Raw genomic sequence first — 18,824 nt, forward strand, 5'->3', positions numbered from 1 at the left:
GTCAAAATCCAGACAAGGTCAAAATACCGACATTTAAAATACCGTAAAGGTCAAAATACTGACATTTAAAATGTAGACAGGTCAAAAAGACGACATAAGTTTTTCATGATTTTTTTTTTATTGAAACCGACTTGTTCATACTTTACCATCCCAGTGGACCTGAAGGGGGAATATAATAGTGTGCAGAAAGGCACCGTGCCCAAAGCATGGCGAGCGCAGCGGTATACTTATATGGTGTCCATGTCAACCTATGTCGACATACACACCAAAAAACTGTGAAAAACTTGTGTCAATTTTTAGACCTGTTGACATTTTAAATGTAGGTATTTTGACCTTGTCTGTATATTAAATGTCGATATTTTGACCTTGTCTGTATTTTGACCTTGTCGGGATTTTGACCGTCGGTCAATTGTTGTCGGGATTTTGATTGTAGGTATTTCCTACTGATCCCCCATAGGATTTTAATCCTAAAAACTGCAAGCTCCTAGGCCAACATGTAATATCTTTGTAGCAACTATTATCCAGCCATCCTCCTCATTATACTATAGCAAAGGGTTGCCAAAGCTTGAAAATATTTTTATTACAATTTCTGATGGCTAACAAATTATTTATATAAAATGTGCCGTATTATTTATTATTATATAAAATATAATGAACAATTATTTATTATTATATAAAATAATTAAAGAACTGTAAGTATCATCCCATTTGTTTATTATGATATAAAACAAAGAGCTGTAAGCAACATCCCAATTACTTATTATTACATAAAACAATTCCAAAACTGGAAGCTAAAATGGAGCTCAGGGATTGTACCCAAAGGGTTTACCAGCCCACAGAATCTCTGAGTCAGTGGTGTGTCATTTCTGTGTTTATTATTGAATCATGAGAAGCCTTTATTTTCTAGTCTCTGCTTTTTTTTTGTTAATGATAGGTAAAGACTTGACTTCCTCATACCTCTCAACGGTCCCTACAGGGAAATAACAGGCCACAGGAATCATGCTCTCAGGCCACACTCCAAGCTAAGTAGATTGTGAAAACCAGACAACAGTTTTTGTACCAGGCCTTTATTACCACAGAAATGTGGCTATGCTTTATTTTTGTTACACTTACTGACATTACTCGTAGATCACCAGTACAATAATATCAATAATAAAGGATAATAATTATAATACATAACATGTAATCTGTCAAAAGGTCGGATCTTGTCCAAGTTTGGTCATCTGTTGCAAAATGAGAAAGTAATTCCGTTGTTTAGGGGGTCTGTTTATCAATGAATATGTGTGGGATAGCCAGCAAATAGGTATGGGTCATTAGGTCGACAAGATTTAGGTCGGCAGTCATTAGGTCGACCACTATTGGTCGACATGCACTAGGTCGACAGGGTGACTAGGTCGACATGGTAATTGTGTTGACATGAACAAGGTCGACATGGAAAAAGGTCGACATGAGTTTTTCTTTTTCTTTTTTTGGTGTTGTTTTCTTTGTAAAGTGATGGGGAACCCCAATTAGTGCAATTCACGTACTATTCGACAAGTCGAATTCCCCGACTTGTCGAATAAAAATGCTGGGGACTGAATAGGTCAGAACCCCTCCCGACCTGAAAAAGTCGAAAACTGTCGTCTTTTCGACAAAACGGCAGTTTCGACCTTAATTGAATATACCCCTTAGTGTCTAACCCTAACACTCCCTTTTTAGTGCCTATCCCTAGCCCTCCTTCCCCGCAGCCTAACCCTAACATTCAAACCCCCCTCCCCCCTGCAGCGTAACCCTCCCCGGCATACCAGTGTCGGGATACTGGAGGCAGTATTCTAACTAGCGGCATCCTGAACGCCGGTACGCTGACTGGGTCCCCTGTCACAGGAGGATCCGGACACCCAACAGCCACCATAAACGCGGTCGTATTGTTTTATTATTTACCATGTTTTTCATGTTTCCCTTTCTCCCCCTCCCATTAGTTTTTTTTTTTCTTGCTATTGTTTTCCATTTGTGTTGGCCTCCCCCACCCCAGACCGGGTACTACCAAGGAGCTATGTCTAGACATACATGCGCGGGCATGTATGCGTGTGGTAACTGATGAAAGCTCCTTACGGTTACATATATGATGGGCCAAAGAGCTATTCTGATACCACTTTTATTTTTCCTCCAAAAAAACTCAATTTTAAATTGATGTAAATTAGGCTTTCACTGTTGTGTGAATTTACTATTCACTAGAGTTTGTTTTTGCTTCTTCATAGGATTGTTTGAAAAATTGAAGTGGATGGCGTAGATGTGTTGTGCGTACCAAGACGAGTAAAACCATGTTTCAATGTATATATTCCAGAAACTTTGTCCCGCCTGCCCTTGGAGAACAACACAGTCCAGCAATGGGTCATGCTGGACTGTGTGGTTCCACAAATGCAGGCGTGTCAAAGTGCTGAACACTGACACTACTCTGCCACTTTGTCCCGCCTGCCCTTGGAGAACAACACAGTCCAGCAATGGGTCATGCTGGACTGTGTGGTTCCACAAATGCAGGCGTGTCAAAGTGCTGAACACTGACACTACTCTGCCACCTGGGTTACTTGGACAAGAGGGAGTTTTGGGCAATACATCTCATCTGAGGGGGGTGTCTGCTACATGGCGGAGGTTCAGGTCCACATCACAAGTAGGTCGCCCATGGTACAGCAGGGGAACTGTCCTGTCACTTCACATCCACGCTGGTTCCTGCACCTTGGGAAGGATACTCCGCAAGACCTGTGGAAGAGAATAGTATGAGGTTTCAGGTATTTGGAATAGTGTCATCCAAAGACAAGGTACAAGCTACATTTGCAAACAAGCAGGTTACATCGGCCATTGTCCCAAATGCAAGCCTCCGGCACTTGAGAAACTACACATCCCAGCATGCCCGGACACAGCGTAAGCATTGCTGTGTCAGGGCATGATTGGATATGCCGTTTTGCAAATGACGGAGGGCTGCAGTTTGGACATACCTGGGTTACTTGGACAAGAGGGAGTTTTGGGCAATACATCTCACCGGAGTGGGGTGTCTGCTACATGGTGGAGGTTCAGGTCCACATCACAAGTAGGTCGCCCATGGTACAGCAGGGGAACTGTCCTGTCACTTCACATCCACGCTGGTTCCTGCACCTTGGGAAGGATACTCCGCAAGACCTGTGGAAGAGAATAGTATGAGGTTTCAGGTATTTGGAATAGTGTCATCCAAATACAAGGTACAAGCTACATTTGCAAACAAGCAGGTTACATCGGCCATTGTCCCAAATGCAACCCTCCGGCACTTGAGAAACTACACATCCTAGCATGCCCGGACACAGCGTAAGCATTGCTGTGTCAGGGCATGATTGGATGTGCAGTTTTGCAAATGACGGAGGGTTGCAGTTTGGACATACCTGGGTTACTTGGACAAGAGGGAGTTTTGGGCAATACATCTCACCTGAGGGGGGTGTCTGCTACATGGCGGAGGTTCAGGTCCACATCACAAGTAGAGATGAGCGCCGGAAATTTTTCGGGTTTTGTGTTTTGGTTTTGGGTTCGGTTCCGCGGCCGTGTTTTGGGTTCGACCGCGTTTTGGCAAAACCTCACCGAATTTTTTTTGTCGGATTCGGGTGTGTTTTGGATTCGGGTGTTTTTTTCAAAAAACCCTAAAAAACAGCTTAAATCATAGAATTTGGGGGTCATTTTGATCCCAAAGTATTATTAACCTCAAAAACCATAATTTACACTCATTTTCAGTCTATTCTGAATACCTCACACCTCACAATATTATTTTTAGTCCTAAAATTTGCACCGAGGTCGCTGTGTGAGTAAGATAAGCGACCCTAGTGGCCGACACAAACACCGGGCCCATCTAGGAGTGGCACTGCAGTGTCACGCAGGATGTCCCTTCCAAAAAACCCTCCCCAAACAGCACATGACGCAAAGAAAAAAAGAGGCGCAATGAGGTAGCTGACTGTGTGAGTAAGATAAGCGACCCTAGTGGCCGACACAAACACCGGGCCCATCTAGGAGTGGCACTGCAGTGTCACGCAGGATGTCCCTTCCAAAAAACCCTCCCCAAACAGCACATGACGCAAAGAAAAAAAGAGGCGCAATGAGGTAGCTGACTGTGTGAGTAAGATAAGCGACCCTAGTGGCCGACACAAACACCGGGCCCATCTAGGAGTGGCACTGCAGTGTCACGCAGGATGTCCCTTCCAAAAAACCCTCCCCAAACAGCACATGACGCAAAGAAAAAAAGAGGCGCAATGAGGTAGCTGACTGTGTGAGTAAGATAAGCGACCCTAGTGGCCGACACAAACACCGGGCCCATCTAGGAGTGGCACTGCAGTGTCACGCAGGATGGCCCTTCCAAAAAACCCTCCCCAAACAGCACATGACGCAAAGAAAAAAAGAGGCGCAATGAGGTAGCTGACTGTGTGAGTAAGATAAGCGACCCTAGTGGCCGACACAAACACCGGGCCCATCTAGGAGTGGCACTGCAGTGTCACGCAGGATGGCCCTTCCAAAAAACCCTCCCCAAACAGCACATGACGCAAAGAAAAAAAGAGGCGCAATGAGGTAGCTGACTGTGTGAGTAAGATAAGCGACCCTAGTGGCCGACACAAACACCGGGCCCATCTAGGAGTGGCACTGCAGTGTCACGCAGGATGGCCCTTCCAAAAAACCCTCCCCAAACAGCACATGATGCAAAGAAAAATAAAAGAAAAAAGAGGTGCAAGATGGAATTGTCCTTGGGCCCTCCCACCCACCCTTATGTTGTATAAACAGGACATGCACACTTTAACCAACCCATCATTTCAGTGACAGGGTCTGCCACACGACTGTGACAGATATGACGGGTTGGTTTGGACCCCCCCCCAAAAAAGAAGCAATTAATCTCTCCTTGCACAAACTGGCTCTACAGAGGCAAGATGTCCACCTCATCATCATCCTCCGATATATCACCGTGTACATCCCCCTCCTCACAGATTATCAATTCGTCCCCACTGGAATCCACCATCTCAGCTCCCTGTGTACTTTGTGGAGGCAATTGCTGCTGGTCAATGTCTCCGCGGAGGAATTGATTATAATTCATTTTAATGAACATCATCTTCTCCACATTTTCTGGATGTAACCTCGTACGCCGATTGCTGACAAGGTGAGCGGCGGCACTAAACACTCTTTCGGAGTACACACTTGTGGGAGGGCAACTTAGGTAGAATAAAGCCAGTTTGTGCAAGGGCCTCCAAATTGCCTCTTTTTCCTGCCAGTATAAGTACGGACTGTGTGACGTGCCTACTTGGATGCGGTCACTCATATAATCCTCCACCATTCTTTCAATGTTGAGAGAATCATATGCAGTGACAGTAGACGACATGTCCGTAATCGTTGTCAGGTCCTTCAGTCCGGACCAGATGTCAGCATCAGCAGTCGCTCCAGACTGCCCTGCATCACCGCCAGCGGGTGGGCTCGGAATTCTGAGCCTTTTCCTCGCACCCCCAGTTGCGGGAGAATGTGAAGGAGGAGATGTTGACAGGTCGCGTTCCGCTTGACTTGACAATTTTCTCACCAGCAGGTCTTTCAACCCCAGCAGACTTGTGTCTGCCGGAAAGAGAGATCCAAGGTAGGTTTTAAATCTAGGATCGAGCACGGTGGCCAAAATGTAGTGCTCTGATTTCAACAGATTGACCACCCGTGAATCCTTGTTAAGCGAATTAAGGGCTCCATCCACAAGTCCCACATGCCTAGCGGAATCGCTCCGTGTTAGCTCCTCCTTCAATGTCTCCAGCTTCTTCTGCAAAAGCCTGATGAGGGGAATGACCTGACTCAGGCTGGCAGTGTCTGAACTGACTTCACGTGTGGCAAGTTCAAAGGGCATCAGAACCTTGCACAACGTTGAAATCATTCTCCACTGCACTTGAGACAGGTGCATTCCACCTCCTATATCGTGCTCAATTGTATAGGCTTGAATGGCCTTTTGCTGCTCCTCCAACCTCTGAAGCATATAGAGGGTTGAATTCCACCTCGTTACCACTTCTTGCTTCAGATGATGGCAGGGCAGGTTCAGTAGTTTTTGGTGGTGCTCCAGTCTTCTGTACGCGGTGCCTGTACGCCGAAAGTGTCCCGCAATTCTTCTGGCCACCGACAGCATCTCTTGCACGCCCCTGTCGTTTTTTAAAAAATTCTGCACCACCAAATTCAAGGTATGTGCAAAACACGGGACGTGCTGGAATTTGCCCATATTTAATGCACACACAATATTGCTGGCGTTGTCCGATGCCACAAATCCACAGGAGAGTCCAATTGGGGTAAGCCATTCTGCGATGATCTTCCTCAGTTGCCGTAAGAGGTTTTTAGCTGTGTGCGTATTCTGGAAAGCGGTGATACAAAGCGTAGCCTGCCTAGGAAAGAGTTGGCGTTTGCGAGATGCTGCTACTGGTGCCGCCGCTGCTGTTCTTGCGGCGGGAGTCCATACATCTACCCAGTGGGCTGTCACAGTCATATAGTCCTGACCCTGCCCTGCTCCACTTGTCCACATGTCCGTGGTTAAGTGGACATTGGGTACAACTGCATTTTTTAGGACACTGGTGAGTCTTTTTCTGACGTCCGTGTACATTCTCTGTATCGCCTGCCTACAGAAGTGGAACCTAGATGGTATTTGGTAACGGGGGCACACTGCCTCAATAAATTGTCTAGTTCCCTGTGAACTAACGGCGGATACCGGACGCACGTCTAACACCAACATAGTTGTCAAGGCCTCAGTTATCCGCTTTGCAGCAGGATGACTGCTGTGATATTTCATCTTCCTCGCAAAGGACTGTTGGACAGTCAATTGCTTACTGGAAGTAGTACAAGTGGGCTTACGACTTCCCCTCTGGGATGACCATCGACTCCCAGCAGCAACAACAGCAGCGCCAGCAGCAGTAGGCGTTACACGCAAGGATGCATCGGAGGAATCCCAGGCAGGAGAGGACTCGTCAGAATTGCCAGTGACATGGCCTGCAGGACTATTGGCATTCCTGGGGAAGGAGGAAATTGACACTGAGGGAGTTGGTGGGGTGGTTTGCGTGAGCTTGGTTACAAGAGGAAGGGATTTACTGGTCAGTGGACTGCTTCCGCTGTCGCCCAAAGTTTTTGAACTTGTCACTGACTTATTATGAATGCGCTGCAGGTGACGTATAAGGGAGGATGTTCCGAGGTGGTTAACGTCCTTACCCCTACTTATTACAGCTTGACAAAGGGAACACACGGCTTGACAAATGTTGTCCGCATTTCTGGTGAAATACTTCCACACCGAAGAGCTGATTTTTTTGGTATTTTCACCAGGCATGTCAACGGCCATATTCCTCCCACGGACAACAGGTGTCTCCCCGGGTGCCTGACTTAAACAAACCACCTCACCATCAGAATCCTCCTGGTCAATTTCCTCCCCAGCGCCAGCAACACCCATATCCTCCTCATCCTGGTGTACTTCAACACTGACATCTTCAATCTGACTATCAGGAACTGGACTGCGGGTGCTCCTTCCAGCACTTGCAGGGGGCGTGCAAATGGTGGAAGGCGCATGCTCTTCACGTCCAGTGTTGGGAAGGTCAGGCATCGCAACCGACACAATTGGACTCTCCTTGTGGATTTGGGATTTCGAAGAACGCACAGTTCTTTGCGGTGCTTTTGCCAGCTTGAGTCTTTTCAGTTTTCTAGCGAGAGGCTGAGTGCTTCCATCCTCATGTGAAGCTGAACCACTAGCCATGAACATAGGCCAGGGCCTCAGCCGTTCCTTGCCACTCCGTGTGGTAAATGGCATATTGGCAAGTTTACGCTTCTCCTCCGACAATTTTATTTTAGGTTTTGGAGTCCTTTTTTTACTGATATTTGGTGTTTTGGATTTGACATGCTCTGTACTATGACATTGGGCATCGGCCTTGGCAGACGACGTTGCTGGCATTTCATCGTCTCGGCCATGACTAGTGGCAGCAGCTTCAGCACGAGGTGGAAGTGGATCTTGATCTTTCCCTAATTTTGGAACCTCAACATTTTTGTTCTCCATATTTTAATAGGCACAACTAAAAGGCACCTCAGGTAAACAATGGAGATGGATGGATACTAGTATACAATTATGGATGGACTGCCGAGTGCCGACACAGAGGTAGCTACAGCCGTGGACTATTGTACTGTACTGTGTCTGCTGCTAATATAGACTGGATGATAATGAGATGTAGTATGTATGTATAAAGAAGAAAGAAAAAAAAACCACGGGTAGGTGGTATACAATTATGGATGGACTACCGAGTGCCGACACAGAGGTAGCTACAGCCGTGGACTACCGTACTGTGTCTGCTGCTAATATAGACTGGTTGATAATGAGATGTAGTATGTATAAAGAAGAAAAAAAAAAAAACCACGGGTAGGTGGTATACAATTATGGACGGACTGCCGAGTGCCGACACAGAGGTAGCTACAGCCGTGGACTACCGTACTGTGTCTGCTGCTAATATAGACTGGTTGATAATGAGATGTAGTATGTATAAAGAAGAAAGGAAAAAAAAACCACGGGTAGGTGGTATACAATTATGGACGGACTGCCGAGTGCCGACACAGAGGTAGCTACAGCCGTGGACTACCGTACTGTACTGTGTCTGCTGCTAATATAGACTGGATGATAATGAGATGTAGTATGTATAAAGAAGAAAGAAAAAAAAACCACGGGTAGGTGGTATACAATTATGGACGGACTGCCGAGTGCCGACACAGAGGTAGCTACAGCCGTGGACTACCGTACTGTACTGTGTCTGCTGCTAATATAGACTGGTTGATAAAGAGATGTAGAATGTATGTATAAAGAAGAAAGAAAGAAAAAACCACGGGTAGGTGGTATACAATTATGGATGGACTGCCGAGTGCCGACACAGAGGTAGCTACAGCCGTGGACTACTGTACTGTGTCTGCTGCTAATATAGACTGGTTGATAAAGAGATGTAGTATGTATGTATAAAGAAGAAAGAAAAAAAAACCACGGGTAGGTGGTATACAATTATGGACGGACTGCCGAGTGCCGACACAGAGGTAGCTACAGCCGTGGACTACCGTACTGTACTGTGTCTGCTGCTAATATAGACTGGTTGATAAAGAGATGTAGTATGTATGTATAAAGAAGAAAGAAAAAAAAAACCACGGGTAGGTGGTATACAATTATGGATGGACTGCCGAGTGCCGACACAGAGGTAGCTACAGCCGTGGACTACTGTACTGTGTCTGCTGCTAATATAGACTGGTTGATAAAGAGATGTAGTATGTATGTATAAAGAAGAAAGAAAAAAAAACCACGGGTAGGTGGTATACAATTATGGATGGAGTGCCGAGTGCCGACACAGAGGTAGCTACAGCCGTGAACTACCGTACTGTGTCTGCTGCGACTGGATGATAAATAATGATATAAAAAATATATATATATCACTACTGCAGCCGGACAGGTATATATTATATAATGACGGACCTGCTGGACACTGTCTGTCAGCAGAATGAGTTTTTTATAGAATAAAAAAAAAAACACCACACAAGTCACACGACGAGTGTTTAACTTTTTCAGGCAATCACAATATAGTATACTACTAACTATACTGGTGGTCAGTGTGGTCAGGTCACTGGTCAGTCACACTGGCAGTGGCACTCCTGCAGCAAAAGTGTGCACTGTTTAATTTTAATAATATGTACTCCTGGCTCCTGCTATAACCTATAACTGGCACTGCTCCCCAGTCTCCCCCACAATTATAAGCTGTGTGAGCACAGTCAGATATATACATAGATGATGCAGCACACTGGGCTGAGCAGTGCACACAGATATGATATGTGACTGAGTCACTGTGTATCGTTTTTTTCAGGCAGAGAACGGATTATATTAAATAAAACTGCACTGTCTGGTGGTCACTGTGGTCAGTCACTACTAAACTCTGCACTCTCTACAGTACTCCTAAGCTCCAGTAAATCAAGTGTCTCTGTCTCAAATCAATCTCACTCTCTCTCTTCTAATCTAAATGGAGAGGACGCCAGCCACGTCCTCTCCCTATCAATCTCAATGCACGTGTGAAAATGGCGGCGACGCGCGGCTCCTTATATAGAATCCGAGTCTCGCGAGAATCCGACAGCGTCATGATGACGTTCGGGCGCGCTCGGGTTAACCGAGCAAGGCGGGAAGATCCGAGTCGCTCGGACCCGTGAAAAAAAACATGAAGTTCGGGCGGGTTCGGATTCCGAGGAACCGAACCCGCTCATCTCTAATCACAAGTAGGTCGCCCATGGTACAGCAGGGGAACTGTCCTGTCCTTTCACATCCAGGCTGGTTCCTGCACCTTGGGAAGGACACTCCGCAAGACCTGTGGAAGAGAATAGTATGAGGTTCTAGGTATTTGGAATAGTGTCATCCTTCTTGGAAAAGACAAGGTACAGCCAACATTTGCAAACAAACAGGTTACATCGGCCTTTGTCCCAAAATCAACCCTCCGGCACTTGAGAAACTACACATCCCAGCATGCACGGACACAGCGTAAGCATTGCTGTGTCAGGGCATGACTGGATGTGCAGTTTTGCAAATGACGGAAGGCTGCAGTTTGGACATACCTGGGTTACTTGGACAAGAGGGAGTTTTAGGCAATACATCTCACCTGAGTGGGGTGTCTGCTACATGGCGGAGGTTCAGGTCCACATCACAAGTAGGTCGCCCATGGTACAGCAGGGGAACTGTCCTGTCACTTCACATCCACACTGGTTCCTGCACCTTGGGAAGGATACTCCGCAAGACCTGTGGAAGAGAATAGTATGAGGTTCCTGGTATTTGGAATAGTGTCATCCAAAGAAAAGGTACAAGCTACATTTGCAAACAAGCAGGTTACATCGGCCATTGTCCCAAATGCAACCCTTCCGGCACTTGAGAAACTACACATCCTAGCATGCCCGGACACAGCGTAAGCATTGCTGTGTCAGGGCATGATTGGATATGCAGTTTTGCAAATGACGGAGGGCTGCAGTTTGGACATACCTGGGTTACTTGGACAAGATGGCGGAGGTTCAGGTCCACATCACAACTAGGTCGCCCATGGTACAGCAGGGGAACTGTCGTGTCCCTTGAAATCCACGCTGGTTCCTGCAACTTGGGAAGGATACTCCGCAAGACCTGTGGAACAGAATGAGGAGGTAATTTGAGAGCATTTCCTCCACCCTGGGAAAGAACAAAAGGTCCCAGCAACACTGCGCATATACACAGGTTACTCAGACAAGATGGAGTTTTGGACAATACATCTCACCTGAGGGGGGGTGTCTGCTACATGGCGGAGGTTCAGGTCCACATCACAACTAGGTCGCCCATGGTACAGCAGGGGAGCTGTCGTGTCCCTTGACATCCACGCTGGTTCTTGCAACTTGGGAAGGATACTCCGCAAGTCCTGTGGAAGAGAATGAGCAGGTAATTTGAGAGCGTTTCCTCCACCCTGGGAAAGAACAAAAGGTCCCAGCAACACTGCGCATATACACAGGTTACTCAGACAAGATGGAGTTTTGGACAATACATCTCACCTGAGGGGGGGTGTCTGCTACATGGCGGAGGTTCAGGTCCACATCACAACTAGGTCGCCCATGGTACAGCAGGGGAGCTGTCGTGTCCCTTGACATCCACGCTGGTTCCTGCAACTTGGGAAGGATACTCCGCAAGTCCTGTGGAAGAGAATGAGGAGGTAATTTGAGAGCGTTTCCTCCACCCTGGGAAAGAACAAAAGGTCCCAGACACACTACGCATATACACAGGTTACTCAGACAAGATGTAGTTTTGGACAATACATCTCACCTGAAATAGTGACTAACGTGGCGGTGGTTCAGGTCCACTTCACAAGTAGGACGTCCATGGTAGAGTGGGGTAAACTGGTCCAATACTGGAGTGGCTTTGCAGAAGTGTATCCTGGGTAAAACTGTGAAATCATGGGTACATTTCCCTCAGCAGAGTGAAGAAAAAAATATTCTTTTTAAAAATCAATTAAATAATACTTGTGGGTCAAAAAAAGACAAACCAAGTAGATAATCCCTTCAAATGTAAATAGATATGCTATTAGCAATCCAAAAAGTAAAAAAAATACATGTTTTAAAATTTTTAATCAGCTCACGCCAGCAAAGTGAGGCGGAATGAAATTGACGAAATGAGTGTCGAAAAGCACTGTTGTCGAATCGACATTCTTCAATTGAATATACTTTTGTCGAAAAGCCGCATTTTTACCATTGCAGACATGTCGAATTTGAGAAATGTCGAATTGTCAAAAGTCGAATCTGAAACAGCAGGTTTTTTGTCGAAAAGTACTGTATTGCATTGTCGAATCCGTTTTACTGTCGAAAATGCCCCGTTTTTCGACATTTGCGGCAATTCGACCGCAATTGCATATGGCCCTAAATCTCTGTACATTTTCCTTCTGCACCTCGTTCAGTGCAGCATGGTTTTGCCCAGGTGCAAGGTTACTTGCCCTTTTTTTTTTCCTCCCAACTCAAAATCAGTCCCCAAACCTGTACCCAGAGGCGGATTGGCCATAGGGTTTACAGGGAAGATCCCCGGTGGGCCGACACACCCGTGGGGCCTGTTTAGTTTGAGGACATGTGGTCCTTTTTAAAGACATAATGAATAAGATGCTAAATAATTTGCATATATGAAAATTACTTTGCCACTTAGCCTGTGATTGCAGATGATCTAGTGTATGCTCTGTCTGCCTGCTTGGCTGACATATAAGATTGAGTGAATAGTGATTGGGATACGGTTGGTGTAATAAGCAAGAAAATATATCTTTCTAAAGAATGATATAGTTTCCTAAATTCTGAAGGTCTATCATATAATGTGCTCATAATATTTAATGTTATTTCTTTTTAACTTCCCCCTTGATGCTGGACATGCCCACTATCTGGAAAGTCTTGGGGGGAGGGTGCTGCTGCCATAGCCCATGGCTAGAACTTACACCTCTGGTGCTGCCCATGTGGAGCCACTACTACAAATGTTTCCAGGGCCGCTTTCTGTTCCCAATCCGCCCCTGCCTGTGCCCACTGCTGGTGTCTACACACAGTTTCATTAAATCTGCATGAGTACACAAATTCACAAATGTATTATTGCGGGATGGGAAAAAATGTCATTTATTCTAAATTGAAATGTGATTCCGCAGTAAATTTTCAGATGCAAATATTGTCTGTAGACGTAAGAGACTCCTGATCTGGTCAGCATATTGACAGAAATGCATAGTAATTAGGCTCTGTACTCTATTGACAGAGAAACAATGCAGACAAAAGCAAGAGCTAGACTGAAATTGATTCCCTGGCCAGAGACTGGTGGCTCCTGCAGATCTGTATTACGGCTCCCAAAAATAAACAAACCTTGTACTTTCCTTTTGTTACCCCCGTGGCCATTGTTTGCTGCTGCTAGAATCACTGGGTGAATCTGAAAACAAAACAGAATAGGAATATGTGAATGGGAAATGCATGGCACCCGACCACAGACACATGGCCGAATCCTCTTTGTTTAACTGTGCAAACAGAATAATACATGTGTGAAGGCAACAAATTAGGCTCCAGGGCTCTTCGCATGTAAAAAGAAGATTTTGAAGCATCACAAGGTTCATTTTAAGTAGAAACAAGAATGGAACATACAATTAGAATGACTAAACCTTAAGCAAATGTCTACTTTTAATATGCCATATATGTTATATAATATGTTTTTAGTCCCCTTTATTCACTATTCTGTAGGCTCACACTAGGGGGTATATTTACTAAGCACCCGATTTTGACCGATTTGGTGTTTTTTCATCAAAGTGTCATCTCGGGAATTTACTAAACTCAAATCTCGGCAGTGATGAGGACATTCGTATTTTTTTTGAAGTCAAAGAAAAAAAATACGAATGAATACACCATCGGTCAAATACGGCTGTTATTTGATACAACTCGGTAATTTACTAAAAATTCTATTTCACAAACACTGCCGGCAATAGCCAAACACTGCCGTGAAAAAATAAAAATCGTAAAAAAAAGCAGTTTTAAAATAGACCTGCTTTTTTTTACTGTGTTCTGATAGGCATGCACGGATCTGTGAGATTCGTGCATGTTTATCAGTGGGAAGGAGTGTGAAAGGGATAAATTTAAGAAAAAAAAATGTGTGGGGTCCCCCCTCCTAAGCAAAACCAGCCTCGGGATCTTTGAGCTGGTCCTGGTTGAAAAAATATGGGGGAAAAAATGACAGGGGTTCCCCCATATTTGATCAACCAGCACCAGGCTCTGCGCCTGGTCCTGGTGCAAAAAATACAGGGGACAAAAAGCGAAGGGGTCCCCCATATTTTTTGTACCAGCACCGGGCTCCACTAGTCAGAGAGATAATGCCACAGCCGGGGGACACTTTTATATAGGTCCCTGCGGCCCTGGCATTAAATCACTAACTAGTCATCCCTGGCTGGGGTACCCCGGAGGAGTGGGGGCACCTTAAATCAAGGGGTCCCCTCCCTCCAGCCACCCAAGGGCCAGGGGTGAAGCCCGAGGCTGTCCCTCCCATCCAAGGGCGGCGGATGGGGGGCTAATAGCCTTGTGAAAAAATAAGAATATTGTTTTTTTGTAGCAGTACTTAAAGTCCCAGCAAGCCTCCCCCGCAAGCTGGCACTTGGAGAACCACAAGTACCAGCATGGGGTGGACAAACGGGCCCGCTGGTACCTGTAGTACTACTACAAAAAAAATACCCCCAAAAAAACAGGACACACACACCGTGACAGTAAAACTTTATTACATACATGCACACCTACATACACACATACTTACCTATGTTCACACGAGGCTCGGTCCACTTCTCCATGTAGACTCCACGGGGTACCTGTGAAAAAAAATATACTCACATAATCCAGTGTAGCAAGTGTCCTCTTTATAATCCACGTACTTGGCAAAAAAACAAACCGGAAACCCGAACCACGCACTGAAAGGGGTCCCATGTTTACACATGGGACCCCTTTCCCCGACTGCCAGGACCCCCCCTGACTCCTGTCATAGATGGTCCCTTCTGCCAATCAGGGAGCGCCACGTCGTGGCACTCTCCTGATTGGCTCTGCGCTCCTGTACTGTAAATGAGGCTGCGCACTGAAGATACAATGTAGCGCATAGGCGCTCCATTGTATCCAATGGTGGGAACTTTGCGGTCAGCGGTTGAGGTTACTCGTGGTCAACCGCTGACCGCAAAGTTTTCACCATTGGATACAATGGAGCGCCTATGCGCTACATTGTATCTTCAGTGCGCAGCCTCACTGACAGTACAGGTGCGCAGAGCCAATCAGGAGAGTGCCACGACGTGGCGCTCCCTGATTGGCAGAAGGGACCCTCTTTGACAGGAGTTAGGGGGGGTCCTGGCAGTTGTGGAAAGGGGTCCCATGTGTAAACATGGGACCGCTTTCAGTGCATGGTTCGGGTTTCCGGTTTGTTTTTTTGCCAAGTACGTGGATTATAAAGAGGACACTTGCTACACTGGATTATGTGAGTATAATTTTTTTCACAGGTACCCCGTGGAGTCTACATGGAGAAGTGGACCGAGCCTCGTGTGAACATAGGTAAGTATGTGTGTATGTAGGTGTGCATGTATGTAATAAAGTTTTACTGTCACGGTGTGTATCCTGTTTTTTTGGGGTATTTTTTTTGTAGTAGTACTACAGGTACCAGCGGGCCCGTTTGTCCACCGCATGCTGGTACTTGTGGTTCTCCAAGTGCCAGCTTGCGGGAGAGGCTTGCTGGGACTTTAAGTACTGCTACAAAAAAGAATATTCTTATTTTTTCACAAGGCTATCAGCCCCCATCCGCCGCCCTTGGATGGGAGGGACAGCCTCGGGCTTCACCCCTGGCCCTTGGGTGGCTGGAGGGGGGGACCCCTTGATTTAAGGGGTCCCCACTCCTCCAGGGTACCCCGGCTAGGGGTGACTAGTTAGTGATTTAATGCCAGGGCCGCAGGGACCTATATAAAAGTGTATCTCTCTGACTAGTGGAGCCCGGTGCTGGTACAAAAAATACGGGGGACCCCTACGCTTTTTGTCCCCTGTATTTTTCGCACCAGGACCAGGCGCAGAGCCCGGTGCTGGTTGATCAAATATGGGGGAACCCCTGTCATTTTTTTACCCATATTTTTTCAACCAGGACCGGCTCAAAGAGCCCGAGGCTGGTTTTGCTTAGGAGGGGGGACCCCACGCATTTTTTTATTTTTATTTTTAACACTTTAATTTTTTTTTAAAGGTGCACAATGAAGCCCTGCACGGATCTCACAGATCCGGCCGAGATTCATTGTGTTAATGTCGGCAGTGTTTTACTATTCACTCCCGTAAAACCCTGCCTGAAAATACGAATGACATCGACATCGGAAAACTCGAAAATGCAGAATACGACAGCATAGTAAATGAGTCGTAAAAAATTCTAAAAGTTGCAATTTCACACATTCAATGTCATTCGTGTTTGAACTTTAACCTCATTCAGTAAATTACGAATTTTAGTAAATATACCCCTAGATCTTTAATTTTCATTGACTTCTAGATAACAAAAGTTTGTTACTCAAATTCAAGCACCCATTTTTGGAGGTGAGGATCCAAGCCCAGAATGCAAATACAGTGTTTTTTATTGCCCATGCCAGCCTTCTTTTCTTTATTAAATGTAATATGAAACTGTTGGTATATGCTTAGCCTATATACTGTTGGTATATGCTTAGTCTATATAAGATATAAACATAAGTATGGTATATATTAGGGGTGGGCAACGTGCGGCCCGCGGGCCGGATGCGGCCCGCGAACCGATTCTACCTGGCCCCGCTGTCTCACACCAGTGTGCAATGACAAGCGGCCCGACTGGCTGAGCCGCTCGTCATTGCGCTACATAGCTCCCAGACGCGGCGCCGCAGCGGAAATCCCGGTCACGTCACAGGGTCTGCTGACTGGGATTTCCACTGTGACGTCAGGCGCTGGGCGGCACGGGGGGCGGGGCCATGGCGGGAGTGGGCAGCAGGCAGCAGCTGCAGCGACTTGGTGCGGCACAGCGGGCAGCGGGAATCTGGCAGCAGGCAGCGGATCATCTGGGCAGCGGATCTGCCACTGTGTAAAAAAGGTAAAGGGATCTGTGGATAACTTTAAAAGACTGCTTTATTGGTTCGGGGGGGGGGGGGGGGAGAGGAGAGGGAGGGAGATTAGAGACTGCTATACGGGTTTAGGTGAGGGGGGTGAAGAGGTGTTGGGACTGCTGTATGGGTCGGGGGGGGGGGGGGGTAGAGACTGCTATATGGGTCCGGGGGAAGTTTGTGCAGTTTCTGCACAGCTCAGGACTTACTCTTCCAGTGCGATGATCGGGACCGGAGCTGACGTCAGAAACCCTCCCTCCAAACGCCTGATCCCTCCTTCATTTTTGCGGACACTCCTCTAAAACGGCCAATTGCCACCCACAAACGTCCTCTTTCTGTCAATCACTGTGCGATCGCTTTGTTCGTACCATCCCATCGCTGCCCGACGCTGCAGACCGACGCGCCTGCATATTGCGGTGCATGCGCAGTTCAGACCCGATTTTACAAGATATTTTGTGTGTGGCCCTCGACTATTCACTGGAAATAATTCCAGTGAAATAATTGCCCACCTCTGGTATATATGAATGCTGCCTTAGTTTAGTCTACAAACAGCATTGTGCCTCCAATAAGCATTTTGAAGTGCCCTACATCTGCCACCTGGCTGCCATAAGTAATACTGCAGATTTTTTTGTACATTACCTTTCTTATACCCCACTAAAATGCCAGGTCACATCCAGGATTTTGTATATTTGTCCAACCTGGGTACGACCTGATTGAAACCCATTTCAGAGTGATAACTGGACCCGGATGATTGCTGGATCGGGGACATCACCGCACATGTGACCAGTGCTGGGGCTTGGAGATGAGATAACCTCCTAGCGCCAGCTCTCCATATGTTGTTAACGGGTGCTGGGTGGCATCGACCCAGCCTACCCGTTTACATTGTAATGAGAACCGGATCTTTCCCAGCACCAACCCTGCAAGCTAGCTGGGTTGGATTCTCGGGTCACTGGACCCGGGTTAACCCTTTTCCACTCAGCCGCTCCTGGGTTATCACAGAAAAGGGGTAAAAGCAATTATTGTTTTGGTCATTTCTTGGATTGCGAAGTGTAAATTATAGTCACCCAATGACAAAATGACAAACATCGCTCTGACTTCTTATTTTCGTAGTTTATAGACCTGTAAAAAAGACACAGTGTGACAGAAAAGAGCAAAATACTAATTTATAGTTATGTGTTAGGATAGCAAAACCACTTTCAGGTTTCGCAGGCAAATTCCTCTCTTTAAATTATATCTAAATTGTCTAATTCTGTAACATCAAAAATATATATATATATATTACATACAGATCTAAAGTCCTATATAGACGGGAGAGATGTGTGCTGAGCGAACCGCTCAGCACACATCTCTCCCGCCGCTCAGCCCAGCGCAATGTGTGCTGAGAATTGCGGGGGAGGACAGGGGCCGCTCATTTCACCCAGCGGGTGAAATGAGCGACGTGCTAGATTGGCCTGCATGCAGCCAATCTAGCACCGGCGATAGCGATGTGCGGGGCCTCATGGATCTCTCCATGAGTACCCCCCTTAAGGGGATAAGCATGGATCTCTCCGTGAGTACCCCCCCTTTAGGGATATATGTCTGGAATTCATCACCATGTTTATCTCATTACACAGAGTACAAATGTATGTTAACTTATGCATTAAGACTAATATCCTCAAATTGGTACAGGTAATAAGGTTATTTGAAATGTGTGCATTCATTAAACAACATTTT

The sequence above is a fragment of the Pseudophryne corroboree genome, chromosome 5 (genome assembly GCF_028390025.1).
Source record: "Pseudophryne corroboree isolate aPseCor3 chromosome 5, aPseCor3.hap2, whole genome shotgun sequence".
Taxonomy (NCBI): Eukaryota; Metazoa; Chordata; class Amphibia; order Anura; family Myobatrachidae; genus Pseudophryne; species Pseudophryne corroboree.